Source organism: Nyctibius grandis, chromosome 1, assembly GCF_013368605.1.
Source record: "Nyctibius grandis isolate bNycGra1 chromosome 1, bNycGra1.pri, whole genome shotgun sequence".
Classification (NCBI taxonomy): Eukaryota; Metazoa; Chordata; class Aves; order Nyctibiiformes; family Nyctibiidae; genus Nyctibius; species Nyctibius grandis.
In genome coordinates, this window is record NC_090658.1 from 27,601,995 (window position 1) to 27,619,234 (window position 17,240).

The following is a 17,240-nucleotide window of genomic DNA, read 5'->3' on the forward strand; positions in this document are numbered from 1 at the left end:
TCCCCGGCGATACCGCTGGCAGGTGCAGCCGAGGCCTCAGCGCCGGCGGGCGGGCGCCTCCGCGGGGCCCCGCCGGGGCGGGGGTGCGGCCGCGGGCATGGCGGGGTCGGGGACCTCCGCGCCCGGCGCCGCTCCGCTCCGCCGGTGCCGGCTCGCAGGCGAGCGGGAGGCGGTGCGGCGGCGGGGTGGGGACACGCCTCCTCCCCCGCCCGCGCACATGGCGGAGCACAGCGCGGGGGGTGCCGCGGGGTTCCCCGCCGGGCCCGGCTCCGGCTCCGCTCCCTTCGGGGACCCCTCCGGGCGCAGGGCTTCGGCTGCAGCGGGAGAGAGCCCGTCCTCGCCAGCCCCGCTGCCCGCCCCGCGAAGCGGCACTTGGGCGAAGTTGTCCACCAAACCTAAGTAACGCTTTGGGGGCGCTTTTACCCCAAAAGGCTGAAAGTGAAGCGTTTGAGCACCACATCATCCGCTCCTTGCTCAAGGCAGCCGCCTGCCAGCGCCCGTCGCTCCGGTCTCATGTGCGGCCCTTCCTGCCGGGGCGGCGGGCGGCTCCCGGCACGGCTGGCGGTGCGGGTCACCGGCTGGCCGCAGCGGCCGGGCTTCCCTGCGAAACGCAGGTTTCTTCTCAGAGCCTATCCCCCACAGCCCCCCGTGCACATCTGGATAAGGAGACACTTCTCTGTCCCCCTCACATAGTGTACGGACACCAGGAAGAGCCAGGTGCCTTAGGCAGAGCTTCTTCCCTGCTTCTACTTATCTCCTTCTCGTGTCTGTACTACTGCAGCTTCCTACGTTCCTGTGTCCTACACCCATCTACAACATTAAAACATGTATCAGCGGGCACGACCCTGTCTGCTCTCTAAAGCCTTGATTTCATTTGGTTGCATTATGTACAGGGAGTTCTTCATTTCCACTACTGATTTTTTTTTTTTTTTTTTATCCTAATATGACGATTCTCCAGGCTGAGGTATTTTCTAGGCTTATTAACATCTGTAGCATCATGGGGTAAAATCACCCAAGATACAGCTCTCCCTCTCAGTGAGGTGCTTCCAGGTGCAAATGTGCCTCCAGTTGTCAGGAGAAAGGGCAAGTGGGTTTATCCTTTCAAAACTCATGCCAAAGATCTGTCGCTCAAGTGCTGTGTCTGTAAAAAACATCCAGGTTAAACCAGTGTTTTGCCATCCCCGTTTTTTGTCACTCTAGATACACGTACTTGTCCTTATGGGTTGGGGTTGGGTTTTTTTTGTCATTGTTCCTGCCATGTTACTTTCTCAGCTGAGATTTGTAAGACACATTTAAGTATATCAAAAGAAATGGGCAGTCATCTAATTATGTAGTAAAAATTAAAGGATAATGAGATTAAGCAGTATTATTTTAACCGTATTTATCATCTTTCTAAAAAAAATACTTCGAGAGAGGCTTGTTACCCCGAAGAGAAATTGTGCAAGCTCTGCTACGGTTGTTCCACAGAATAGCCACTAGAGGTCACGGTTAGTCATTTTTCTCTGTGTAGCTACTGAGGAGACAAGAAACCCACAGAAACTCCAGTTACAAAATGTAGTAAAGTATACACGCCAGCGTGTTGTTCCACAATAAGGTCATTTTTGATCTCTCTTCAGTCATGCTGGTGTCTGTTTTCACATAGCTGGAAAGGTCTTTGCTTCCAGCAGCTGCATTCAGTTAACGTATCTCGGCTGCCTGTTAATTTTATAAGCAACAAACGGTATTTTAAACCTCTTCACCTTTCTTTGATGTGTATGCTTCTGTATTTCATTCTTTCAGGAACAATTACTAGAATATCTGTTAAAAAAAATATAGCAAATTATAGCTATATAAATAGCAAAGCCTGACTAGCACTCTGACAGTGATAATGGGTTATCCAGGTGCTTCTGGCTTTGCAATTTGTCATGCTTCCTGCTCCATACATTTTAACTCACTCCATTCCTCGTAGGGAGCTTGCAGAGGAGAGTACAAATAACATGGCCTGAAGGCATGCATTTACTAACTGTATAGAAATATTGGTTGGAGTGTATGTTTTAGAAATAATTTCAAGATTAACAAGGCTTCATGTGCTGCGTTGTGAAGCTGTATGGCAGAACAGGTAAAGTGCTGGGTTGACAAGAGTCAGACTCTAAAGTGCATCACTTGATGAAGATTGATTTGATGCCTATTTCTATTTCTGGTTTTCAGTTTCTTTTCAATATAGAATACAATGATTCCCTCCTTCAGAATAACATTGTCAAACATTCAAAGTAAGCAAAGCTAACCTGACAACAGCAATGTTTTCTTTTCCTCTGTAGTCAGGCATGTTCGGGTTTAGTTATTTCAGTTGTATTTACTGACTTTCAATTGAGGAGATTTGTTCTAGTGTGCTGGTGTCAATAGCTGTAAACAACACCTTCTCACACCAGAAGCAGCAATTTACCAGGAACAAAACCTCAGATTTTAGACAGGAATTGTAATTTTCCAGTAAATATTCTGATTTTTGGCATTTTGAGATTAGTCACCCCATTACAGTTGTGGAATAGCTGGTTTATAGTAAACTTGTGGTAATTCACATTGTTTCATGGGAATTACTCAGAATTTATAAGTGTCAGTTCAGTGGTGGTTGTGGTATGTGTCTTAGTTTCCAGGAAACTTCAGTGACTGTAACCTTTTTTGTTGGTGTTTAATTTCGTGACTGAAGTCTTAAGAAATTTGAAAACATAGGATGAAGAGCCTGAAAGAGACAAAACACTTAAGACTTTGTGTGACCGTAAGCAGAATGCTTAGTAATATATTAAGAAAAAGACCTTTTTAAATGCTTTTGTGGGAAAAAAAAAAGTGTGTTTGAAAGTTCCAGCTGTCCTGATTTGAAAGATGGTACCTAATTAGTAAAAAAACAAGTGAGCCAATAAATCCATTTAAATAGGTCAACACAGAAATTAGTAGAGAGTATGGCAAAGTATGGGGTCTAAAGTGAATCTTTAGAAGGACTGAGCTGGCTAATAATCTAAAATACAATAAAGACCTCTTTCAGTAGTTAGTTGCATTCAGGTGGCTGGGGGGTTGCTTTGGTTTGGTGTTTTTTATGATCTAGAGATTCACGCTGGGATGTTGAATCAAAGCAATTACTCTTTTCCAGGTGTTATAGTTGTTATCATTTGCTGCCCAGGAAGAACTTCACAATTAATAGTCATTATATAAAAATAGCTTACTTTGTGTCCGCATTAATTTTCATGGCTTGCACTGTGCTATTGCATCCCAGGGGTACTTAATGAACTTGAAATATTTTCTACAGTTTTCAAATCTCTCTGGCCTCGCGCTGAGACCATTGCTCTGTGTTTTGAGTGCAGCTCTATGTTTGCTTTTAGAAAACGAGATTCTTTACTTGCATTTTGTATGTGACCAAAGTGGTATATTTTGATGGCAGGCATTTTTCATAACTCAGGATGAGATTCTGAGCTACTGAGGTAGCTACTGGGTGCTGTTGACTTCAGGGCAGGCAAAATTGGCTTTTGGTGGGGTGTCTTCTGTTGGGAATCTCTGTTATTTTTATGACGGCAACACGTAGGAACTCCAGCTGTGGAGCAGGTTGCCATAATGATAGACTTGTAAACACAGATCAAAAAGATCTTCCTGGCCAGGGAGTAGACAGTATGTAACACAAAATTGTGAGGGGGGTACAAACCTGATGCCTTTTTATATTAAACATACTGTATTTGGTCATATCTATCTTAATTACTTAAAGAGGCAATACATAAAGAATAGAACAAATGCTTCAAAAGGTTCTGCGTGCACAGATGGACTATGGTTTGCATTTATCTTTAGTTTAGGTCTTGGGGAAAAATTATTTCAAATAGATGTTTTTTCTTTAATCAAATTTCTCTGCACCAAAGCCCCTCTACTTCAGTGTGACTTGTGGGCTATGTAGAAAACCTTTCAGGAGATAAGCCTATTACCACATATAATTACCAAACAGTCTAATGACAGATGCTGTTTGGATTGTCAGTGGCACCTGACATAAGAGTACAAGTTCCCTTGTCACTGAGACACTTATAAAAATCTGAATAATTTTGAATATGAATGTTTCTAAAAGTGGATGAATGACATTTAGTAGGGAGCTGGGTATTCACATATATATACGTGTGCACAGAATACAATCTGTAGTTGACATTTATAATTAGACTAACTTATTTCATGAAACATGCTAACAATTTGGGAAATTTGGCTGTGAACAGCTAAGATTTGATACCGGAGACTTGATGTATTTGTAGGCCAGACTGCGAGCTTTTTTTAGTGTGAGAGACAACTGCCTTCTCTGTTGTCCTGCATCTCCATATTGAGAAAATCCCAGCAAAACTTCTTGTACCTGACTAATTATTGAAGGCTATTAAATTTCAATGATCTTTGAATCAAATGAAGCCCTCTTGGACAGAGATGGTTACTAGCTGGGGTAAACCAGTATAGTACATCTGAACTCCAGGCAGGCAGATACAAAGCACAGAGAGAAGGACTTTGCTTGCCTGAGGAAGGTGATTAAAAGGAGAATTGCTAATGGGGAATTCAAAGGCATGAACGTATTCTCACAGGAGACTACAACACAGGAATGTGTTTTCACACGGGTGAGATCCTTTTCTAAACGCCTACCAAGAGAAAGGGAAACTGCAGAGAAGATGGAGAGAAATACTGGGATTTGGAGAAGCCATCTGTGTGGGTCAGTCCAAAGTATGCTCTCGGAAGAGGAAGAAATTGGTTGCGATTCAGGACAGATGCCCTGATGAGTTACCCATGGTCTTTGGGAATTCAGACAGCTGGGACTCTGAAATCCCACTGCTGGAGACTTCTGCAGAGCCACTGAAGGCAGCACATGTAGCCCTGCCTGCTCATTTAGATGAGGTGATAAGTCTGGAGGTCTAATTAGGTGAGACTTAACTACAGTGAGTTAGTGACCCACAAGTAGGGTTTTACTGGATTTGTGGAAAAAAATATTCTGAAGAGAAATTTCTGGAAAAAATACATTGATTTCTTTTATTCCTTAGTGAGAAATAGTATACTTTTCCGTTTTATGTATCTAAGCTCTCAGGGGAAGCAGGGGAGAGTTAGAAACTCTTTCTTGCTATTGCACTGCTCTAAGCTTCACACTTCAGAGGAAACAAAGTTAAATAAGGCATTTTTGAAAACCCTTTCACTTGTTTCCTGAGGAGTAGGGAATTATTTCCTTCTTAAATACTGCTCTTCTCAAATGCTGCATTGTTAACAACTGACCACTCCGTTGTACTAAACTACAATAAATGATGCAGAATCAGGTCTTACAAAATTCAGTCACTTTTCCCCCTTACATACAGATTTTTATTTCTAAAAATAATGATTCATCTTTTTAGTTTAATCCTACATGTTCTTCCAGAAGTCCCAGAAGCTCTTCCTGTTGACTATACCGGTTTATAAAAATTATTGAGCTTGCTAATTTAGATTAAGTTTTAAATAGTTATGCAAATGTTTAAGATGATGCTCAGGTTCTTAAAATACTAAATCTGAAGTCAAATGCTTATCCAGTTGAAATTAATAAACCAGTAGTGTCTTGTGTTCTGTTCACAAAGAAATCCTTTGATTGTTGGTGAAAATGAGATCTGACCTCTCTGTAAAAATCCTCTTTTCCTGAGCCTCTCGCAGCACTGGAGAGTGCGGTGTGCTCATACCCTTCCTCAGGACATAGGCAGACCTGGTTCAGCAGTGCAACGAGGTGTTAAAACCTTTGCATTATCGGAGCTTCAGGAACAACTGGAGCATAGCTCCATTACAGTTACAGGGAAGCCAATAAAGCCACTCCAGCCTGAGTTTACCATGTAGGATGTTAAATGGCAGCTTGCCTTTCATGGCTGTGCAGAAATAAGCTAAAGATACCTCAGTACTTTCTGTAACTTATCTGCAATATATTGGAGGGGACTCTGGCTTCTAGCGAAAAGGTTACATTAAACTGGGTTGCATGTAAGCAGTTGTATACAGGCATCCCCAGGTGCCTACATAATCACTGTCAACATCTAAGCACATTGCACAGATGTTCCCAGAGTTCACTGCTGTACCGCACAAGTTGGTGTCTGCTTCCAGGAGCAGAAACTTCTTACCCCTTACTTCCAATGATTCCTTCCTAAATCACACAAGAGACTGGATTATGTTCCAGAATTGGAAGTGAAAGTGTCATATCATTATCTCCATTACACAGATTGAAATGTCTCTTACAGCCAGAATGAGTCTGTCTTTCTCTGCCTTCATCTTATGAAGGTATCCTATTTCTCCTGACAGTATTTTTCAACTATTACTTCAAGACTTCAACAACTGATGTTCTGGATCAGGTGCGAATACTTGCAACAAAATCCACCAGAATGATCCAGTAGATTGATCATCTCTTAGCAAAATCTCTGAGAATCTGGTTCTTGAGATTAAACAACTGCATGAGAAAATACTTCTCTTTCTTTCACACTGTAAAAATAAACATTTGTGTACAGTTTTTGTGCTGTGTTGTCCTCTGGTATAAGTTACTATAGCTTCATTTTGTGCAATTACTAATTTCGTGTGGTTTTTTTAAACACATTTTTGCCTATTTCAACACACTTCTGTATCTCCGCTGGCAACTGCAGATCCTACCTATGTGCAGACTTGCCCCCACATTTTAAGTCAAGTGTCACTAAAGTCACAGTTCCTGAGTCACTTCTTGGAAAGCTGCAATACGTTCACTACTTCTTCTTTTCCTGCTAATTACAGGAGGGGAAGGTGGACTCCCGACACACTCCTTGGGGAGGGAGGAGTGGGATTCAGAGGAGTAGTAGTTTGCCAGTGGTATTCCTCTATAATGTGTGTCAAATCCATGACAAAATTGCAGTTGAAAAAGGTGCATTCCTTTGCCATCACGGAGTGTGTTAGTGCTGCTGGTGGACTTTGCAGAGCTTAAAAACAGTTGTGTTATGCTGAAATGCAAATGGCAAGAGGGCCATCTGCATTGCTGTAATGGCCACTACCTCTCTCACTCAGCTCCTGATGTGCCTGCAGGATGTAAAGCTAATCAAGCGACATTAGCAATTTAGACATCCCCTAATTTCCCTGCTTCCCGCTGCGATAAACTGTGGAACCGAACTGCTGAGGCTGGAGTGACTTTGGCACAACTTTGCTATCAAGTTAGGACTGACTGTAGCCTGGATATAGCAGAAAACCAAAATGTCACAATCTTGATGATAAACCAGATCCTTCCTGGAAATTATGGTTAAGAAACAAATTATTTATGCTGTCTGCAGAGCTATGCAAATTTATTCTGATGAAGATATGTGGTAAATTTTCACTATGACTGGGTTTTTGCACGTTAGGCTGCCCAGGCAGGTTTGTAGATGTGCCTTTCAATTGCAAAAGACAGAATAAAATAGATTGCTCATTTCAGGTTCTAAATCATGTTTTCCTTTGATATATGGGAGTTTGTTTTTTGTTTTGTTTTGTTTTTTCTTTTTTTAACTATTGCACAAACAAGGCAGGAGACATCAGTAATCTTGAAATTGTAGTAATAAGAAATTCGTACATGTCTTTTCCAAAAACATTAACATAATTTAATGAGACACACTGCATTGTGTTGCACTTGAATGAATATGATCTTGCCCTGGTTCTCAAAGGTGGGAAATGACAGTAACAACTATAAGCTTGTTTCAGAAGCCTCCTACCCTTAGCAGAGTCTCTCCCCATAGACTACAGCATTCTGGTATGCCACAGAGAATGGAGGAGCTTCCTTCTGTTTGGGGGTTTGGACTTTGTTATTATTATTATTATCATTTTCTGTTGTGATCTTATGCTGAAGACCACAAAACATGACCTTAAGACCATGTTGCTTCCTTAATTTTCTGAAGAATATTGTTATCAGGTCATCAATGTATTTTTCCCTCAGCAGGTTTGAATGTGACTCCCTTTCTTTCTTCTCTCTCTTTTAGAAATTTCATCTGTTTAAACATTTGTGCTGCCAAACAGACTTCAAACTGGGAACAGACATCTCATGTTTGCAGTGTCTTGTTTGTTTGATTTCTTTCCTCCTATAGTTATGTCTTTGATTCTGAGATCTGTCTTTAATGCACCAATTTATATCACTGTTTTTCTGTGTCTTCTATCTAACACTTCTTGTAATTAATATATTAAAAATTATTTGTTCTTCAAAAGAATGGGGAAAAGGAGCCTTAAAAAAAACCCCAAACAAAACGGAACACAAAAAAAGCCAAAAAAAACCCCAAACAAAAAAAACCCCTCCAAACCCAAATAGTGATTTAAAACATCCTGTGCTTCTGTTTTCCAGGAGCTGTATTAGGAGCCCTACTTTTGAGTGTCCTACTCAATGAGTCATGGGTTCATCCTCCCCTCTTAGCCCCAAGCATCTTGTGCCTCTTTCGGAAAAGAGGGTGGTGGGAGCTCCTCACTCAGTGTGGAGAGTATTTTGGAGGGCTGTGGTCACCCATTCAAAGATATGTACAGTTGCTGTGGCCTGGATCCTCGCAGAAATTAGGGATGTGCCAGAGCCTGGTGTGCTCTGTTTTACTATTTCTAGAGATTATTTGGAAAAAACATTCCTTACAAGCTCCTTGTCTCTCAAGTTCAACGTTTCAGTGACTTGACAGAATGTGAAAAATACTCAGCTGCTGCGAAATACATAATCAGGTTGTCTACTCCTACAGCTGATTTTTAGTGTCTCTTACATTTCTGCTATCCCCAGAGGAGCAGTCCCTGAAAGCAGAGAGGACGGCAAGCTTGTGGAGCTGTGATTCCTAACCCCTCACTTCTTGGCATCTTTGTGGGAGGAAGCCTGTTGAGATGTACTGTTGATTCCTCCTCCCAGCATGCTGAGGACGTCTGGCAGACCTGTTACTGGCCTGAAGTGTGTGGTTTCCCATCCTATACTGGGAACGGAGCAGATAGATGCGCAGTCTCCCTTTCATGGGGCTGGGCCTTAAAGATTCAGTCTAATGCTGAATTTTGTAATCGCATAACCAAGTTCTCTTGCTTTCCCCAAGGCTGTGATTCCTGTGGATTAACTCAGTGGTATCCATAGAGTTATTCTGAATTTATGGTGGTGTGACTGGGAATTGATTATGGCTCGGTATTTCTGAGTCTCTGTAGGCAAATAAAATAAAAAATTTTCATCACTAATACTGATGGTCTGCCTAGTATTCCCGTATTCACTGTATTTAAGGGATTTTTACCATGCAGCTAATAAATTCCATTAAAAAGAATCTGCATTGCAGAAATTGTGACCATTTAGGTCAACTGGCTCAAGAGACAGATATTCTGAGTAACAAAAATTATTTCTCGTAGACAAATTGCTTGGTACAACTGTTTGCAGGCATTAGATTCTTTGCCTATTTTGTTGACATAAAAGCAATCCTCTCTGTCTCCTACAACCAGAGAAGTAATTCCGTAGTAAAAAATAAAATAGCTCTTGGGTTCCTTAAACCTCACAGGACAAATTTCAGCCTAGCATGAACTCTCACTGCCAAGTTATAAACCTTGGAACAGAGGCTGGTAATGGAAATAGTGATGGAGAAAATTTTAGAGTTATGAATGGTGACATGATGGATTCTCTGTGCCTTGAAGTTTTGTACTCGGAGGGGATTGCAAGACTGGCGTGTCTGAAACAGCAGCATTACTTTTTGTTGTGCAGAACAGCAGACTCCAACAGAAAGTGAATATTTGAATTTAATACACAATTCCAGAAAGATCGTGAAGAGCTGTAGTTACTTTCGTCCTCTCTGGTGGGGAAATAATTTTGCTGAAAGTGTAATGGCGTTTTCTGGTGTTTGTAGGGAGCAGCTCATCCCTGAACAATGAAGTTCTTGAACTGTGCACTGCATTCAGAAATGTATTTGAATTTGTTAAGAACTAATACAGCAGCAAATATTTTTTTTCAGTGCTTGTGATACTTCCATCATAGAAATCTGTGAGTAAGAAAGCTGCTGAGCAACACAGTTTGTCCCATTTAAAAAAAAAAAAAGGCTTAAACTACAAGTTAATACATTCATTTTTACATTTTGATGTATGAAGAAAGCTGTAAAAGGCCTTTAAAAATGGCTGGTCACCTTTAAGTCACGATTGCTATTAAGCAGTGTACTTCAAGTTTTAAAGGTAGAACTAACATAAACTTAACATACTCTATGCTTTATAGATTTTATTAAGCTTGCTAAAGAGCTAAGGTAAAATGTACTTGTACTACTTGTAGTACTACTTGTACTACTAAGTAGTACAAACTCGATGGCATCCAGTTTCCACCCTATAGAAGGCAACACTACACCCCTGCCCAAACACCTTCTCCTCCTGCTTCTCCCATCACAACAGATCACTATGCTATATTCAATAATTTGTTATTTTCTTTTCTAAACAGAAAAGATTGATAGCCAAACACATAATGACTCATGTTCAGAAAAAAATATTCATCAAACAATTGTAAATAACCTTCCTCGTCCCAAAATGTTGGGCAACTACTAAAGAGAAACCCAACCAAAACATGAAATCTTCTTAAAATATTCATTAAAAATCTCATGTTCTGAAAGGCCTGATAGTCACTATGGCTAGGACAATTTTATTGCAATTTCGCCCTCCATGTCATGGTGTACTGTTTTCAACTGTTTTCATGGAGAAGTCTGTATGGAACTGATGTTATGAATAATTATTACAAGAACTTACATAGTACTCTCCAGCACTGCAAAGTTGGAGGGCCTTCTGCCTGTATTGTACATTATGTATCTTCTGGTTGATGTTCATGAAAGCAGATGGCATTCAGTGCCTGCTAGAACTGAGCCCTACAGTGATGGGTTTGGATGTTTCCACTGCTTATTTACAGACCTAGCCAGTCCTCAAAGGGATATGAGTCTTCATTTGGGAAGAAGACCAAAACTTCTGGAAGGAGATCTGAGAAACATGCATGAGCAGAGACTCAGAGTATATGTGGTATAGCAGCATGAGCTGTGTTTATCTTCTCTCTGATGTCTTCTGGGCATTTCACATACACAGATGTTTGTACTTTGACCTGGCTGCTCGCTGTTGTTCTGGTGAAATTCAGAAACTGGCTTCAGCGAAAATAGTCCTGGATAACTTGCTGCCTAATTTTTGGGTTTTTTTGGTTGTGGTTTGTTTGGGGTTTTTTGGTTTGTTGTGTGTTGTTTTTTGGCTTGTGTTTTGTTTTTTTTTTTTTTAATTGCTGTTTATATGCATTAGTTTAAAAACTTTTACAGATCCCTAAAGGGACAGCAGCTGTAGCACTATAAAAGGGGGTTATTCCAGCCTGGCTTATTCTTGTGTTTAGAAGAATAGGAAAACAAGCACACTGTATGCATGTGAGCCCAAGACTCCTTCCTTCTTTCTATCGCGTGTCTCTTTTTGTTAAGGAATTTTTGAGTTCTGTCCCAAAGCAGAACTTGCAGGATGGACCCTGAAATATTTTCAGAGTTGTATGGCAGAACCATTGGATCAAGGAATCTAGGTTATTTCAAAGAGCATACTGTAAAAGACACTTCTTTGGTCATATTCTTGCTGAAGAACAAAAATTTGTGTTTTCCCCTAGCAGTTCTCATTGCAGATTCCCTAGTTCAGAGTAGTCAGTTGGATAGCTTTGAGGAAGACAGGGGAATGGAAACATTCAATTTTGTCTCTCTGTGTTTGTGAGTCTCAGCTATGTGCTGTACTCTTGCCTCCCAGTCGAGCTTCATAAGGAGAAGGGGGCTGATGCACCCTGCTTTTTTGTTTATATTGAAATATAAACGATAAGAACAACTTGTTTATAAGCACATAAAATATTCCTTGGTATTCTAGACAATATTGTAGAATATTAAAACTCAGATACTTGCAGACTGTTAATCTTGGGTATCCAGATTTTACAGGTTCCATCCCTAGCTGTAACCGAGACCCAAGCTGCAAAAGAGTCTAGTTGCAGAGGTTAAAGAATAGTGAGAGGCTCATCTGTTAAATGGGCCTGAAGACTGTAGAGCCAAAAATCTTCAATGTGCTAGGGAGAAGCGTAAAACTTGACAGACTGAGCATGGACATGACAGACCTATCAGCAGAATTCGTATATGCCTTCCCTACAATGAGGAGAGACTTAACTACAATAGCAAGGAGATTTTTACGGAATATAGATGTTTCAGAGGCAGGTAATACGTTCAGTATTTTGTTTGTGCCTATTTGGTACAAAGAGCCAAATTTGGCACAAATTTGCTTATTGTTGTGTCTATTTTGGCACAAACAGCCATTACTAAAGAACTTGCAGGATGTATCAGTTCATATGACATCCAAAGTTAGGCTCCTTGCTGTAGTCCTGTTTAGGAAATATGTAAAATCTCCTGTTCTCTTGCATACAGTGGGAATACTCAGGGTATTCTGAGTACACGAGTGTTCTCTGTCAGTCCATTGTGGGCTATGGGGAAGAGGGTTTTCAAACTGTTTATTTCTTCCTGCCAGGCATAACACATAGCTGATTTAAAACAAACAAAAAAATCTGAACAACAACAACAAAAAAACATGCCAGCTTTGCAACTAGGAAGCCTCTTATTCTTAAAATATTTCTTGTGTCATCACCTATTGCCTGGTGTGGTAACTCTTAACTACCTGCAGTAATTTGGCTACCTAAAGGTATGTTACTTGTTTTTTCCACTCATCCTGAGAAAATACTTCAGCCAGGTTTGTGGTTGTCTCTAGGTAAAACACTCGCTTAAAAGTGACTGCCAATACTTTCCAAAATAACAGTATAACAGTTCTGCAGAGTGCTCCTGTTCTTCCTCACTGGTACCCAGACTGATTTTGAAAGCAAGTCATCTAGTCAGAAGCCTGTTATTCAGGCAGGCAAACTGACCTCCTCTGTGATACCTCTTGTTGTTAGAAATAAAGGTCACTTGAACACAAAGTTAAATTTACTGTGTATAAGCAGGCACAATTTCCCTGATTTAAGAGGAAGGTGTGTGTAGTATACCACTGATAAATGTGTCCCTGAAATTCACCAAGCCATTTTAGAAGTGAACTTCCTCCTACTAACAGAATCATGAGTGACCGTCTTATCGCTGCACTGACCTGGAGACTTGCTACCTGCTTAAAGAAATTGTTCTGATTTTCAAAACTGAAGGTAAAAACAGTACCTGAGAATTTCAGGTCAAATGTGTCTGTAATGGAAACACAAGTCAGCTTTTAGAGACACAGTAAGGGACTGAGGGTACATTTGATCAATAAATTGTGCTTTGGTGTTGCTTGCCCGTAATCATCCAATCCCCAGAAAAACTGAACTGAACAGATGCTGAGTCCTTGACTTAAATTAATTCTGCTCAGATGAATGTACTGTACTCTGCTTAAATATGTGTCATTAAGCACCTTTGACAGCTTTTTAGCAGGTGTTTAGCACGAAAAATAGATCAGTTGAGAGAAAGGGAGAGATAAAGAGTAAATCCAGTGTGGTGTGTTTAATGTCTATCTAGTATTATTGTGTTCAAGACCAAAATGGCTTCATTTAGGAGTGCTGCAGATGCATGCAACACTCCAGCGTGCTTCCAGCTGCTCTGATTTGCAAACTCACGTCAAAGATAAAGGTATATAATGGTCTCACCTTAGCCCGACTGGAGTCAACCACAAAACTCACATTGACTTTAACAGAAACAAGATGTGAACTCGAATCTTTAAAACTGGCAGAATGGGGTACAAAATGGAATCCTAGAGCTGTAGGCTTTTTTTCCACTAGGATGTGAGCTGCAAAATAAATTGGTAGCTATTAAAAAAGCTCTAAATGGGCAAATTTTCTTGTATTTTTAAAATCTGATTAGAAAATAAGATCTTTACTCTGTTACTCAGATTATTATCAAAAACTGTGAGAGTTATGCCTGTGGAGTGGAAGAAATGCAGATTTCTTTAGTAGCTTCTTTAGTAGCAGATTAATAATGAATGCTACTTTACCATCCCTCCCTCACTCTCTCCACCAAACCTATAGTACTATTTCCATTGCAATAGAATGGTTTTCATTAAAGCAAGTTCAGTCAGAACAAGAAGACAGGTACATAAAGGTCCAGATCTGACTTATTTTGCACAAAACAAGTCCTTAATTCAATTGTATGATTTATGGGAAATGAAATTGTGTGTGGTGTCAAAGCAGTGCCATATGGTAGGCTATAGCATCTATCTATATAATAGTATGATACTTATTGAATAACCATTACCAAATATCTCTTTTCCACTACCCACACAAATAATAACTTGTTGGCAGCCATAAGCACTATTTTTCTCTGCACATTGATTTAGTGGTATTCTTACAACTTAAAGATTTGGACTGAACATCTAAATCTGCAGACTACTGATAATTCAGCAATTAACTTTAAGCTATTGTTTAAATTGTATTTAATGAAAATAGTGACATATTTAGTGAAGAGTTTCTTGAGAGATCTGATCACAGAGTCAATAAAAAAGCCAATGTTATTTCTGATGCCAAGAGAAGTTGATTTTCTCTTGTGAGAGGGTTGGGATTTTTTTTCTGATTTATAAAGAAGTTGATATGGAAGCATCTATTACAGATTGCACCTAGTTTCTGTTTCAGTAGAGGCATCTAAAATTTTCTATTGCTTACAATAATAAACATTGAATTTCATATTCCTGTAAATTACATTTAAAAAAGATTATATAATGTCTGTTACAAAATGGAAGTTATCCAAGGTTTTTATAAATATAACCATGAGTACTGACATGGAAAAATGTTTTTCTTTGATGACTAATTAAGTGACAGCAATATGAATTCTGTTTCTGCTACAAATTCATTAATGAGGTTTTGCAAGCTATGGTGTGTCTTTGCACTAGTAGGAAAAAAAAAATGTGCTTGTGGTTTTTGCTGCCTATAAGTCAGTCTGATCAATGTGCAGCTGTATTAGCTGGCATGTTTGTTCACACTAGATGAAAGTGTCTTTTTACAGACTACACACTATTTTTGAGCCACAGGATAAGTCTGTGAACTACCAAAGTCCCCTGTGGTGGTGAATTACTCGCAGTGTAAGTAGGAGTTTAGGCTGATAAGAAATGATCATTTGTAAAATCCTTCGTATTTTTTTTTAACTCTTTACATGAGTTACCTGCATGCAGCCTGCTTATTCGTTGTAGCAAAGTTTTACTAGCAAGGGAGCCACGTCCCCTTGGTGTGAACTCAAACTTGAACTGATGAATGTTTACTGTGCTTCCAGATTGCCCGTGCCAAAAAGAAACCCTAGGCTCAGCCACTTTGAGTTAGACAGGTCCTGAAAGTATGGCCCAAGGATGGGAAAGTCTAAATGCCTTTTCCTTTCTGTTGCATCAGCATGAGGGTGAGTCTCTATGAAAGCTCTGCCAGGAGCTGAGCACCTTCTATTAAGGTTTAAGCAACTCTCTTCTCCAATGATTTTGTTGATTTCAATAAGATGTTTCTACCTGTAAGATCACAAATATTCCATTCTTAAACACACCTCTATCAAAGTATTTTACTTCAGACCTCTGAACTGTCAGTTTAATCCTTAAGCAAGAAATTTAGGAAGAAGATTTGTCTTCAATACTGGTGTCTTTTTCGAGCAAGTTTGTGGGATTTGGCATTTTTTTTATTTTTTTTTGTTAGATTCAGGCTCTTATTACCCAGAGAAGATGCTGGGCTGGAGCCTTTGAAATTAAGTTCTCTGGACACAAAACAGCACGACAGCTGCAAGGGAAGTTCCCTTATTCTGCAGCTTTCTGAGGTGATAAGGTTGTCAGAGCTTTTTGAAACTTCCATCTTGCTCTGCAATAGTGGGAAAAGAGAATCAGTAGTGAGGAGGTTTTCTGTCTGATGCAAGAATCCTTGAGGATTTGTCCTAAAAACTCTGAGCTAATGTTCTGCCACTGGCTGAACACAACTTTTAGTCTTAGAAAAGCGATAGGGAATTAAAAATGAAAATTCAGGAATAAAATTCTCTGATAGCAGATTCTCATTTCCTTTGTCCAACCAATTCCACACATGAGAAAGAACCCTTAAATTGCCTATGAAGATAAAGTGAAACTTTTTGTATTATCCCTAATAAAAAAATATATTTCATCATTGCATTTTTTAAAATACAGTAAGAAAATTGTATTGCTCCAGTCAGATTAATGCTTATTTAATATATATGATTTAGATGCATCTGATGATACTAAAGTGAGAAAGCCAAAAAGAGGGTGTGGGTGGCCTGGACAAGTCAATAGACACTGTATTGGTAATACCATGAAAGGTCTTAGGCAGCCCTGCTCTTAGCACCTGTCTCCGCCTCCTTCAGTACTGCTCATCTAGCTCCCTGTGGGGGCAGCTGGTGAGCCTGGACCAGGGACCTGGTCTGTTTTAAAATGATCCTTTATACTGTAGTATTTTCTTCTTGGCTATTTTTTTTTGAGGAATATGAGAAGGAATGATGGGCTGCTCAGGATGGCACAACAAAAAAAAAGTTGTTAAATTACGTTCTCAGGTAATCAGTGTATCTTAAAAAGAATAATCTATTTTGCAACTTTAAGTTGCCACAGAAATGTGGTTTCTTTCAAACAGCACAAGTAATCTCAGTCTGTAGCTGAATGCAGTTCTTTTACCAGGTTTAGACAAAGCTGTTATCTGAATTTTTTTTCTCAACAATATTGTGGTTGAAACAAGAGTTTTCCATTATATTTAATGTAGAAAAATGAAGATGTTTACATAACTTTAATTTTTCCCATTCCATGCCCTGACATAGCACAGAAAATAAACTATATCCAGGCTTTTGCATGCATTACATCAAAGTAAAATATACTGCCAGTCCTGCAACTCAGTACCCAACTACAGTTAGCTGTGCCCACTGCCTCCCTCAGCTTGCAGCAGTGACTTTAACCTGTGCAAATACAGCAGCATGACACCATACAGTATCAGGTTGTGCTGTCTGTAGCGATATGAACTGCACTAGTGTGAATAATAAAGCCCAGTGATTCAGTACTAAGGTATATAAATGTCATTATTTATCTGATCTGTGATGCACGCCTTAGTCAGGCAACTGTAAATAAAGGTGTTTTTTTTCTTACTATTTTCAGGCTGTCAACCTGGAAGGGCAGGCTGGGACCATGGCCTTTCCTGGGCTGTGCTGTTGTGTTTTTAAGAGGCAAATTCCATATCTTCAGGAGCTGCCTTTTTTTCAGATGATGGAAGTGAGAGTCTATTTCTATCAAAATACACTCCTTGCTGGATGAGGGTACATTGTAAGCTTCAAAGTGCGGGAAATCCCTCTAATGTC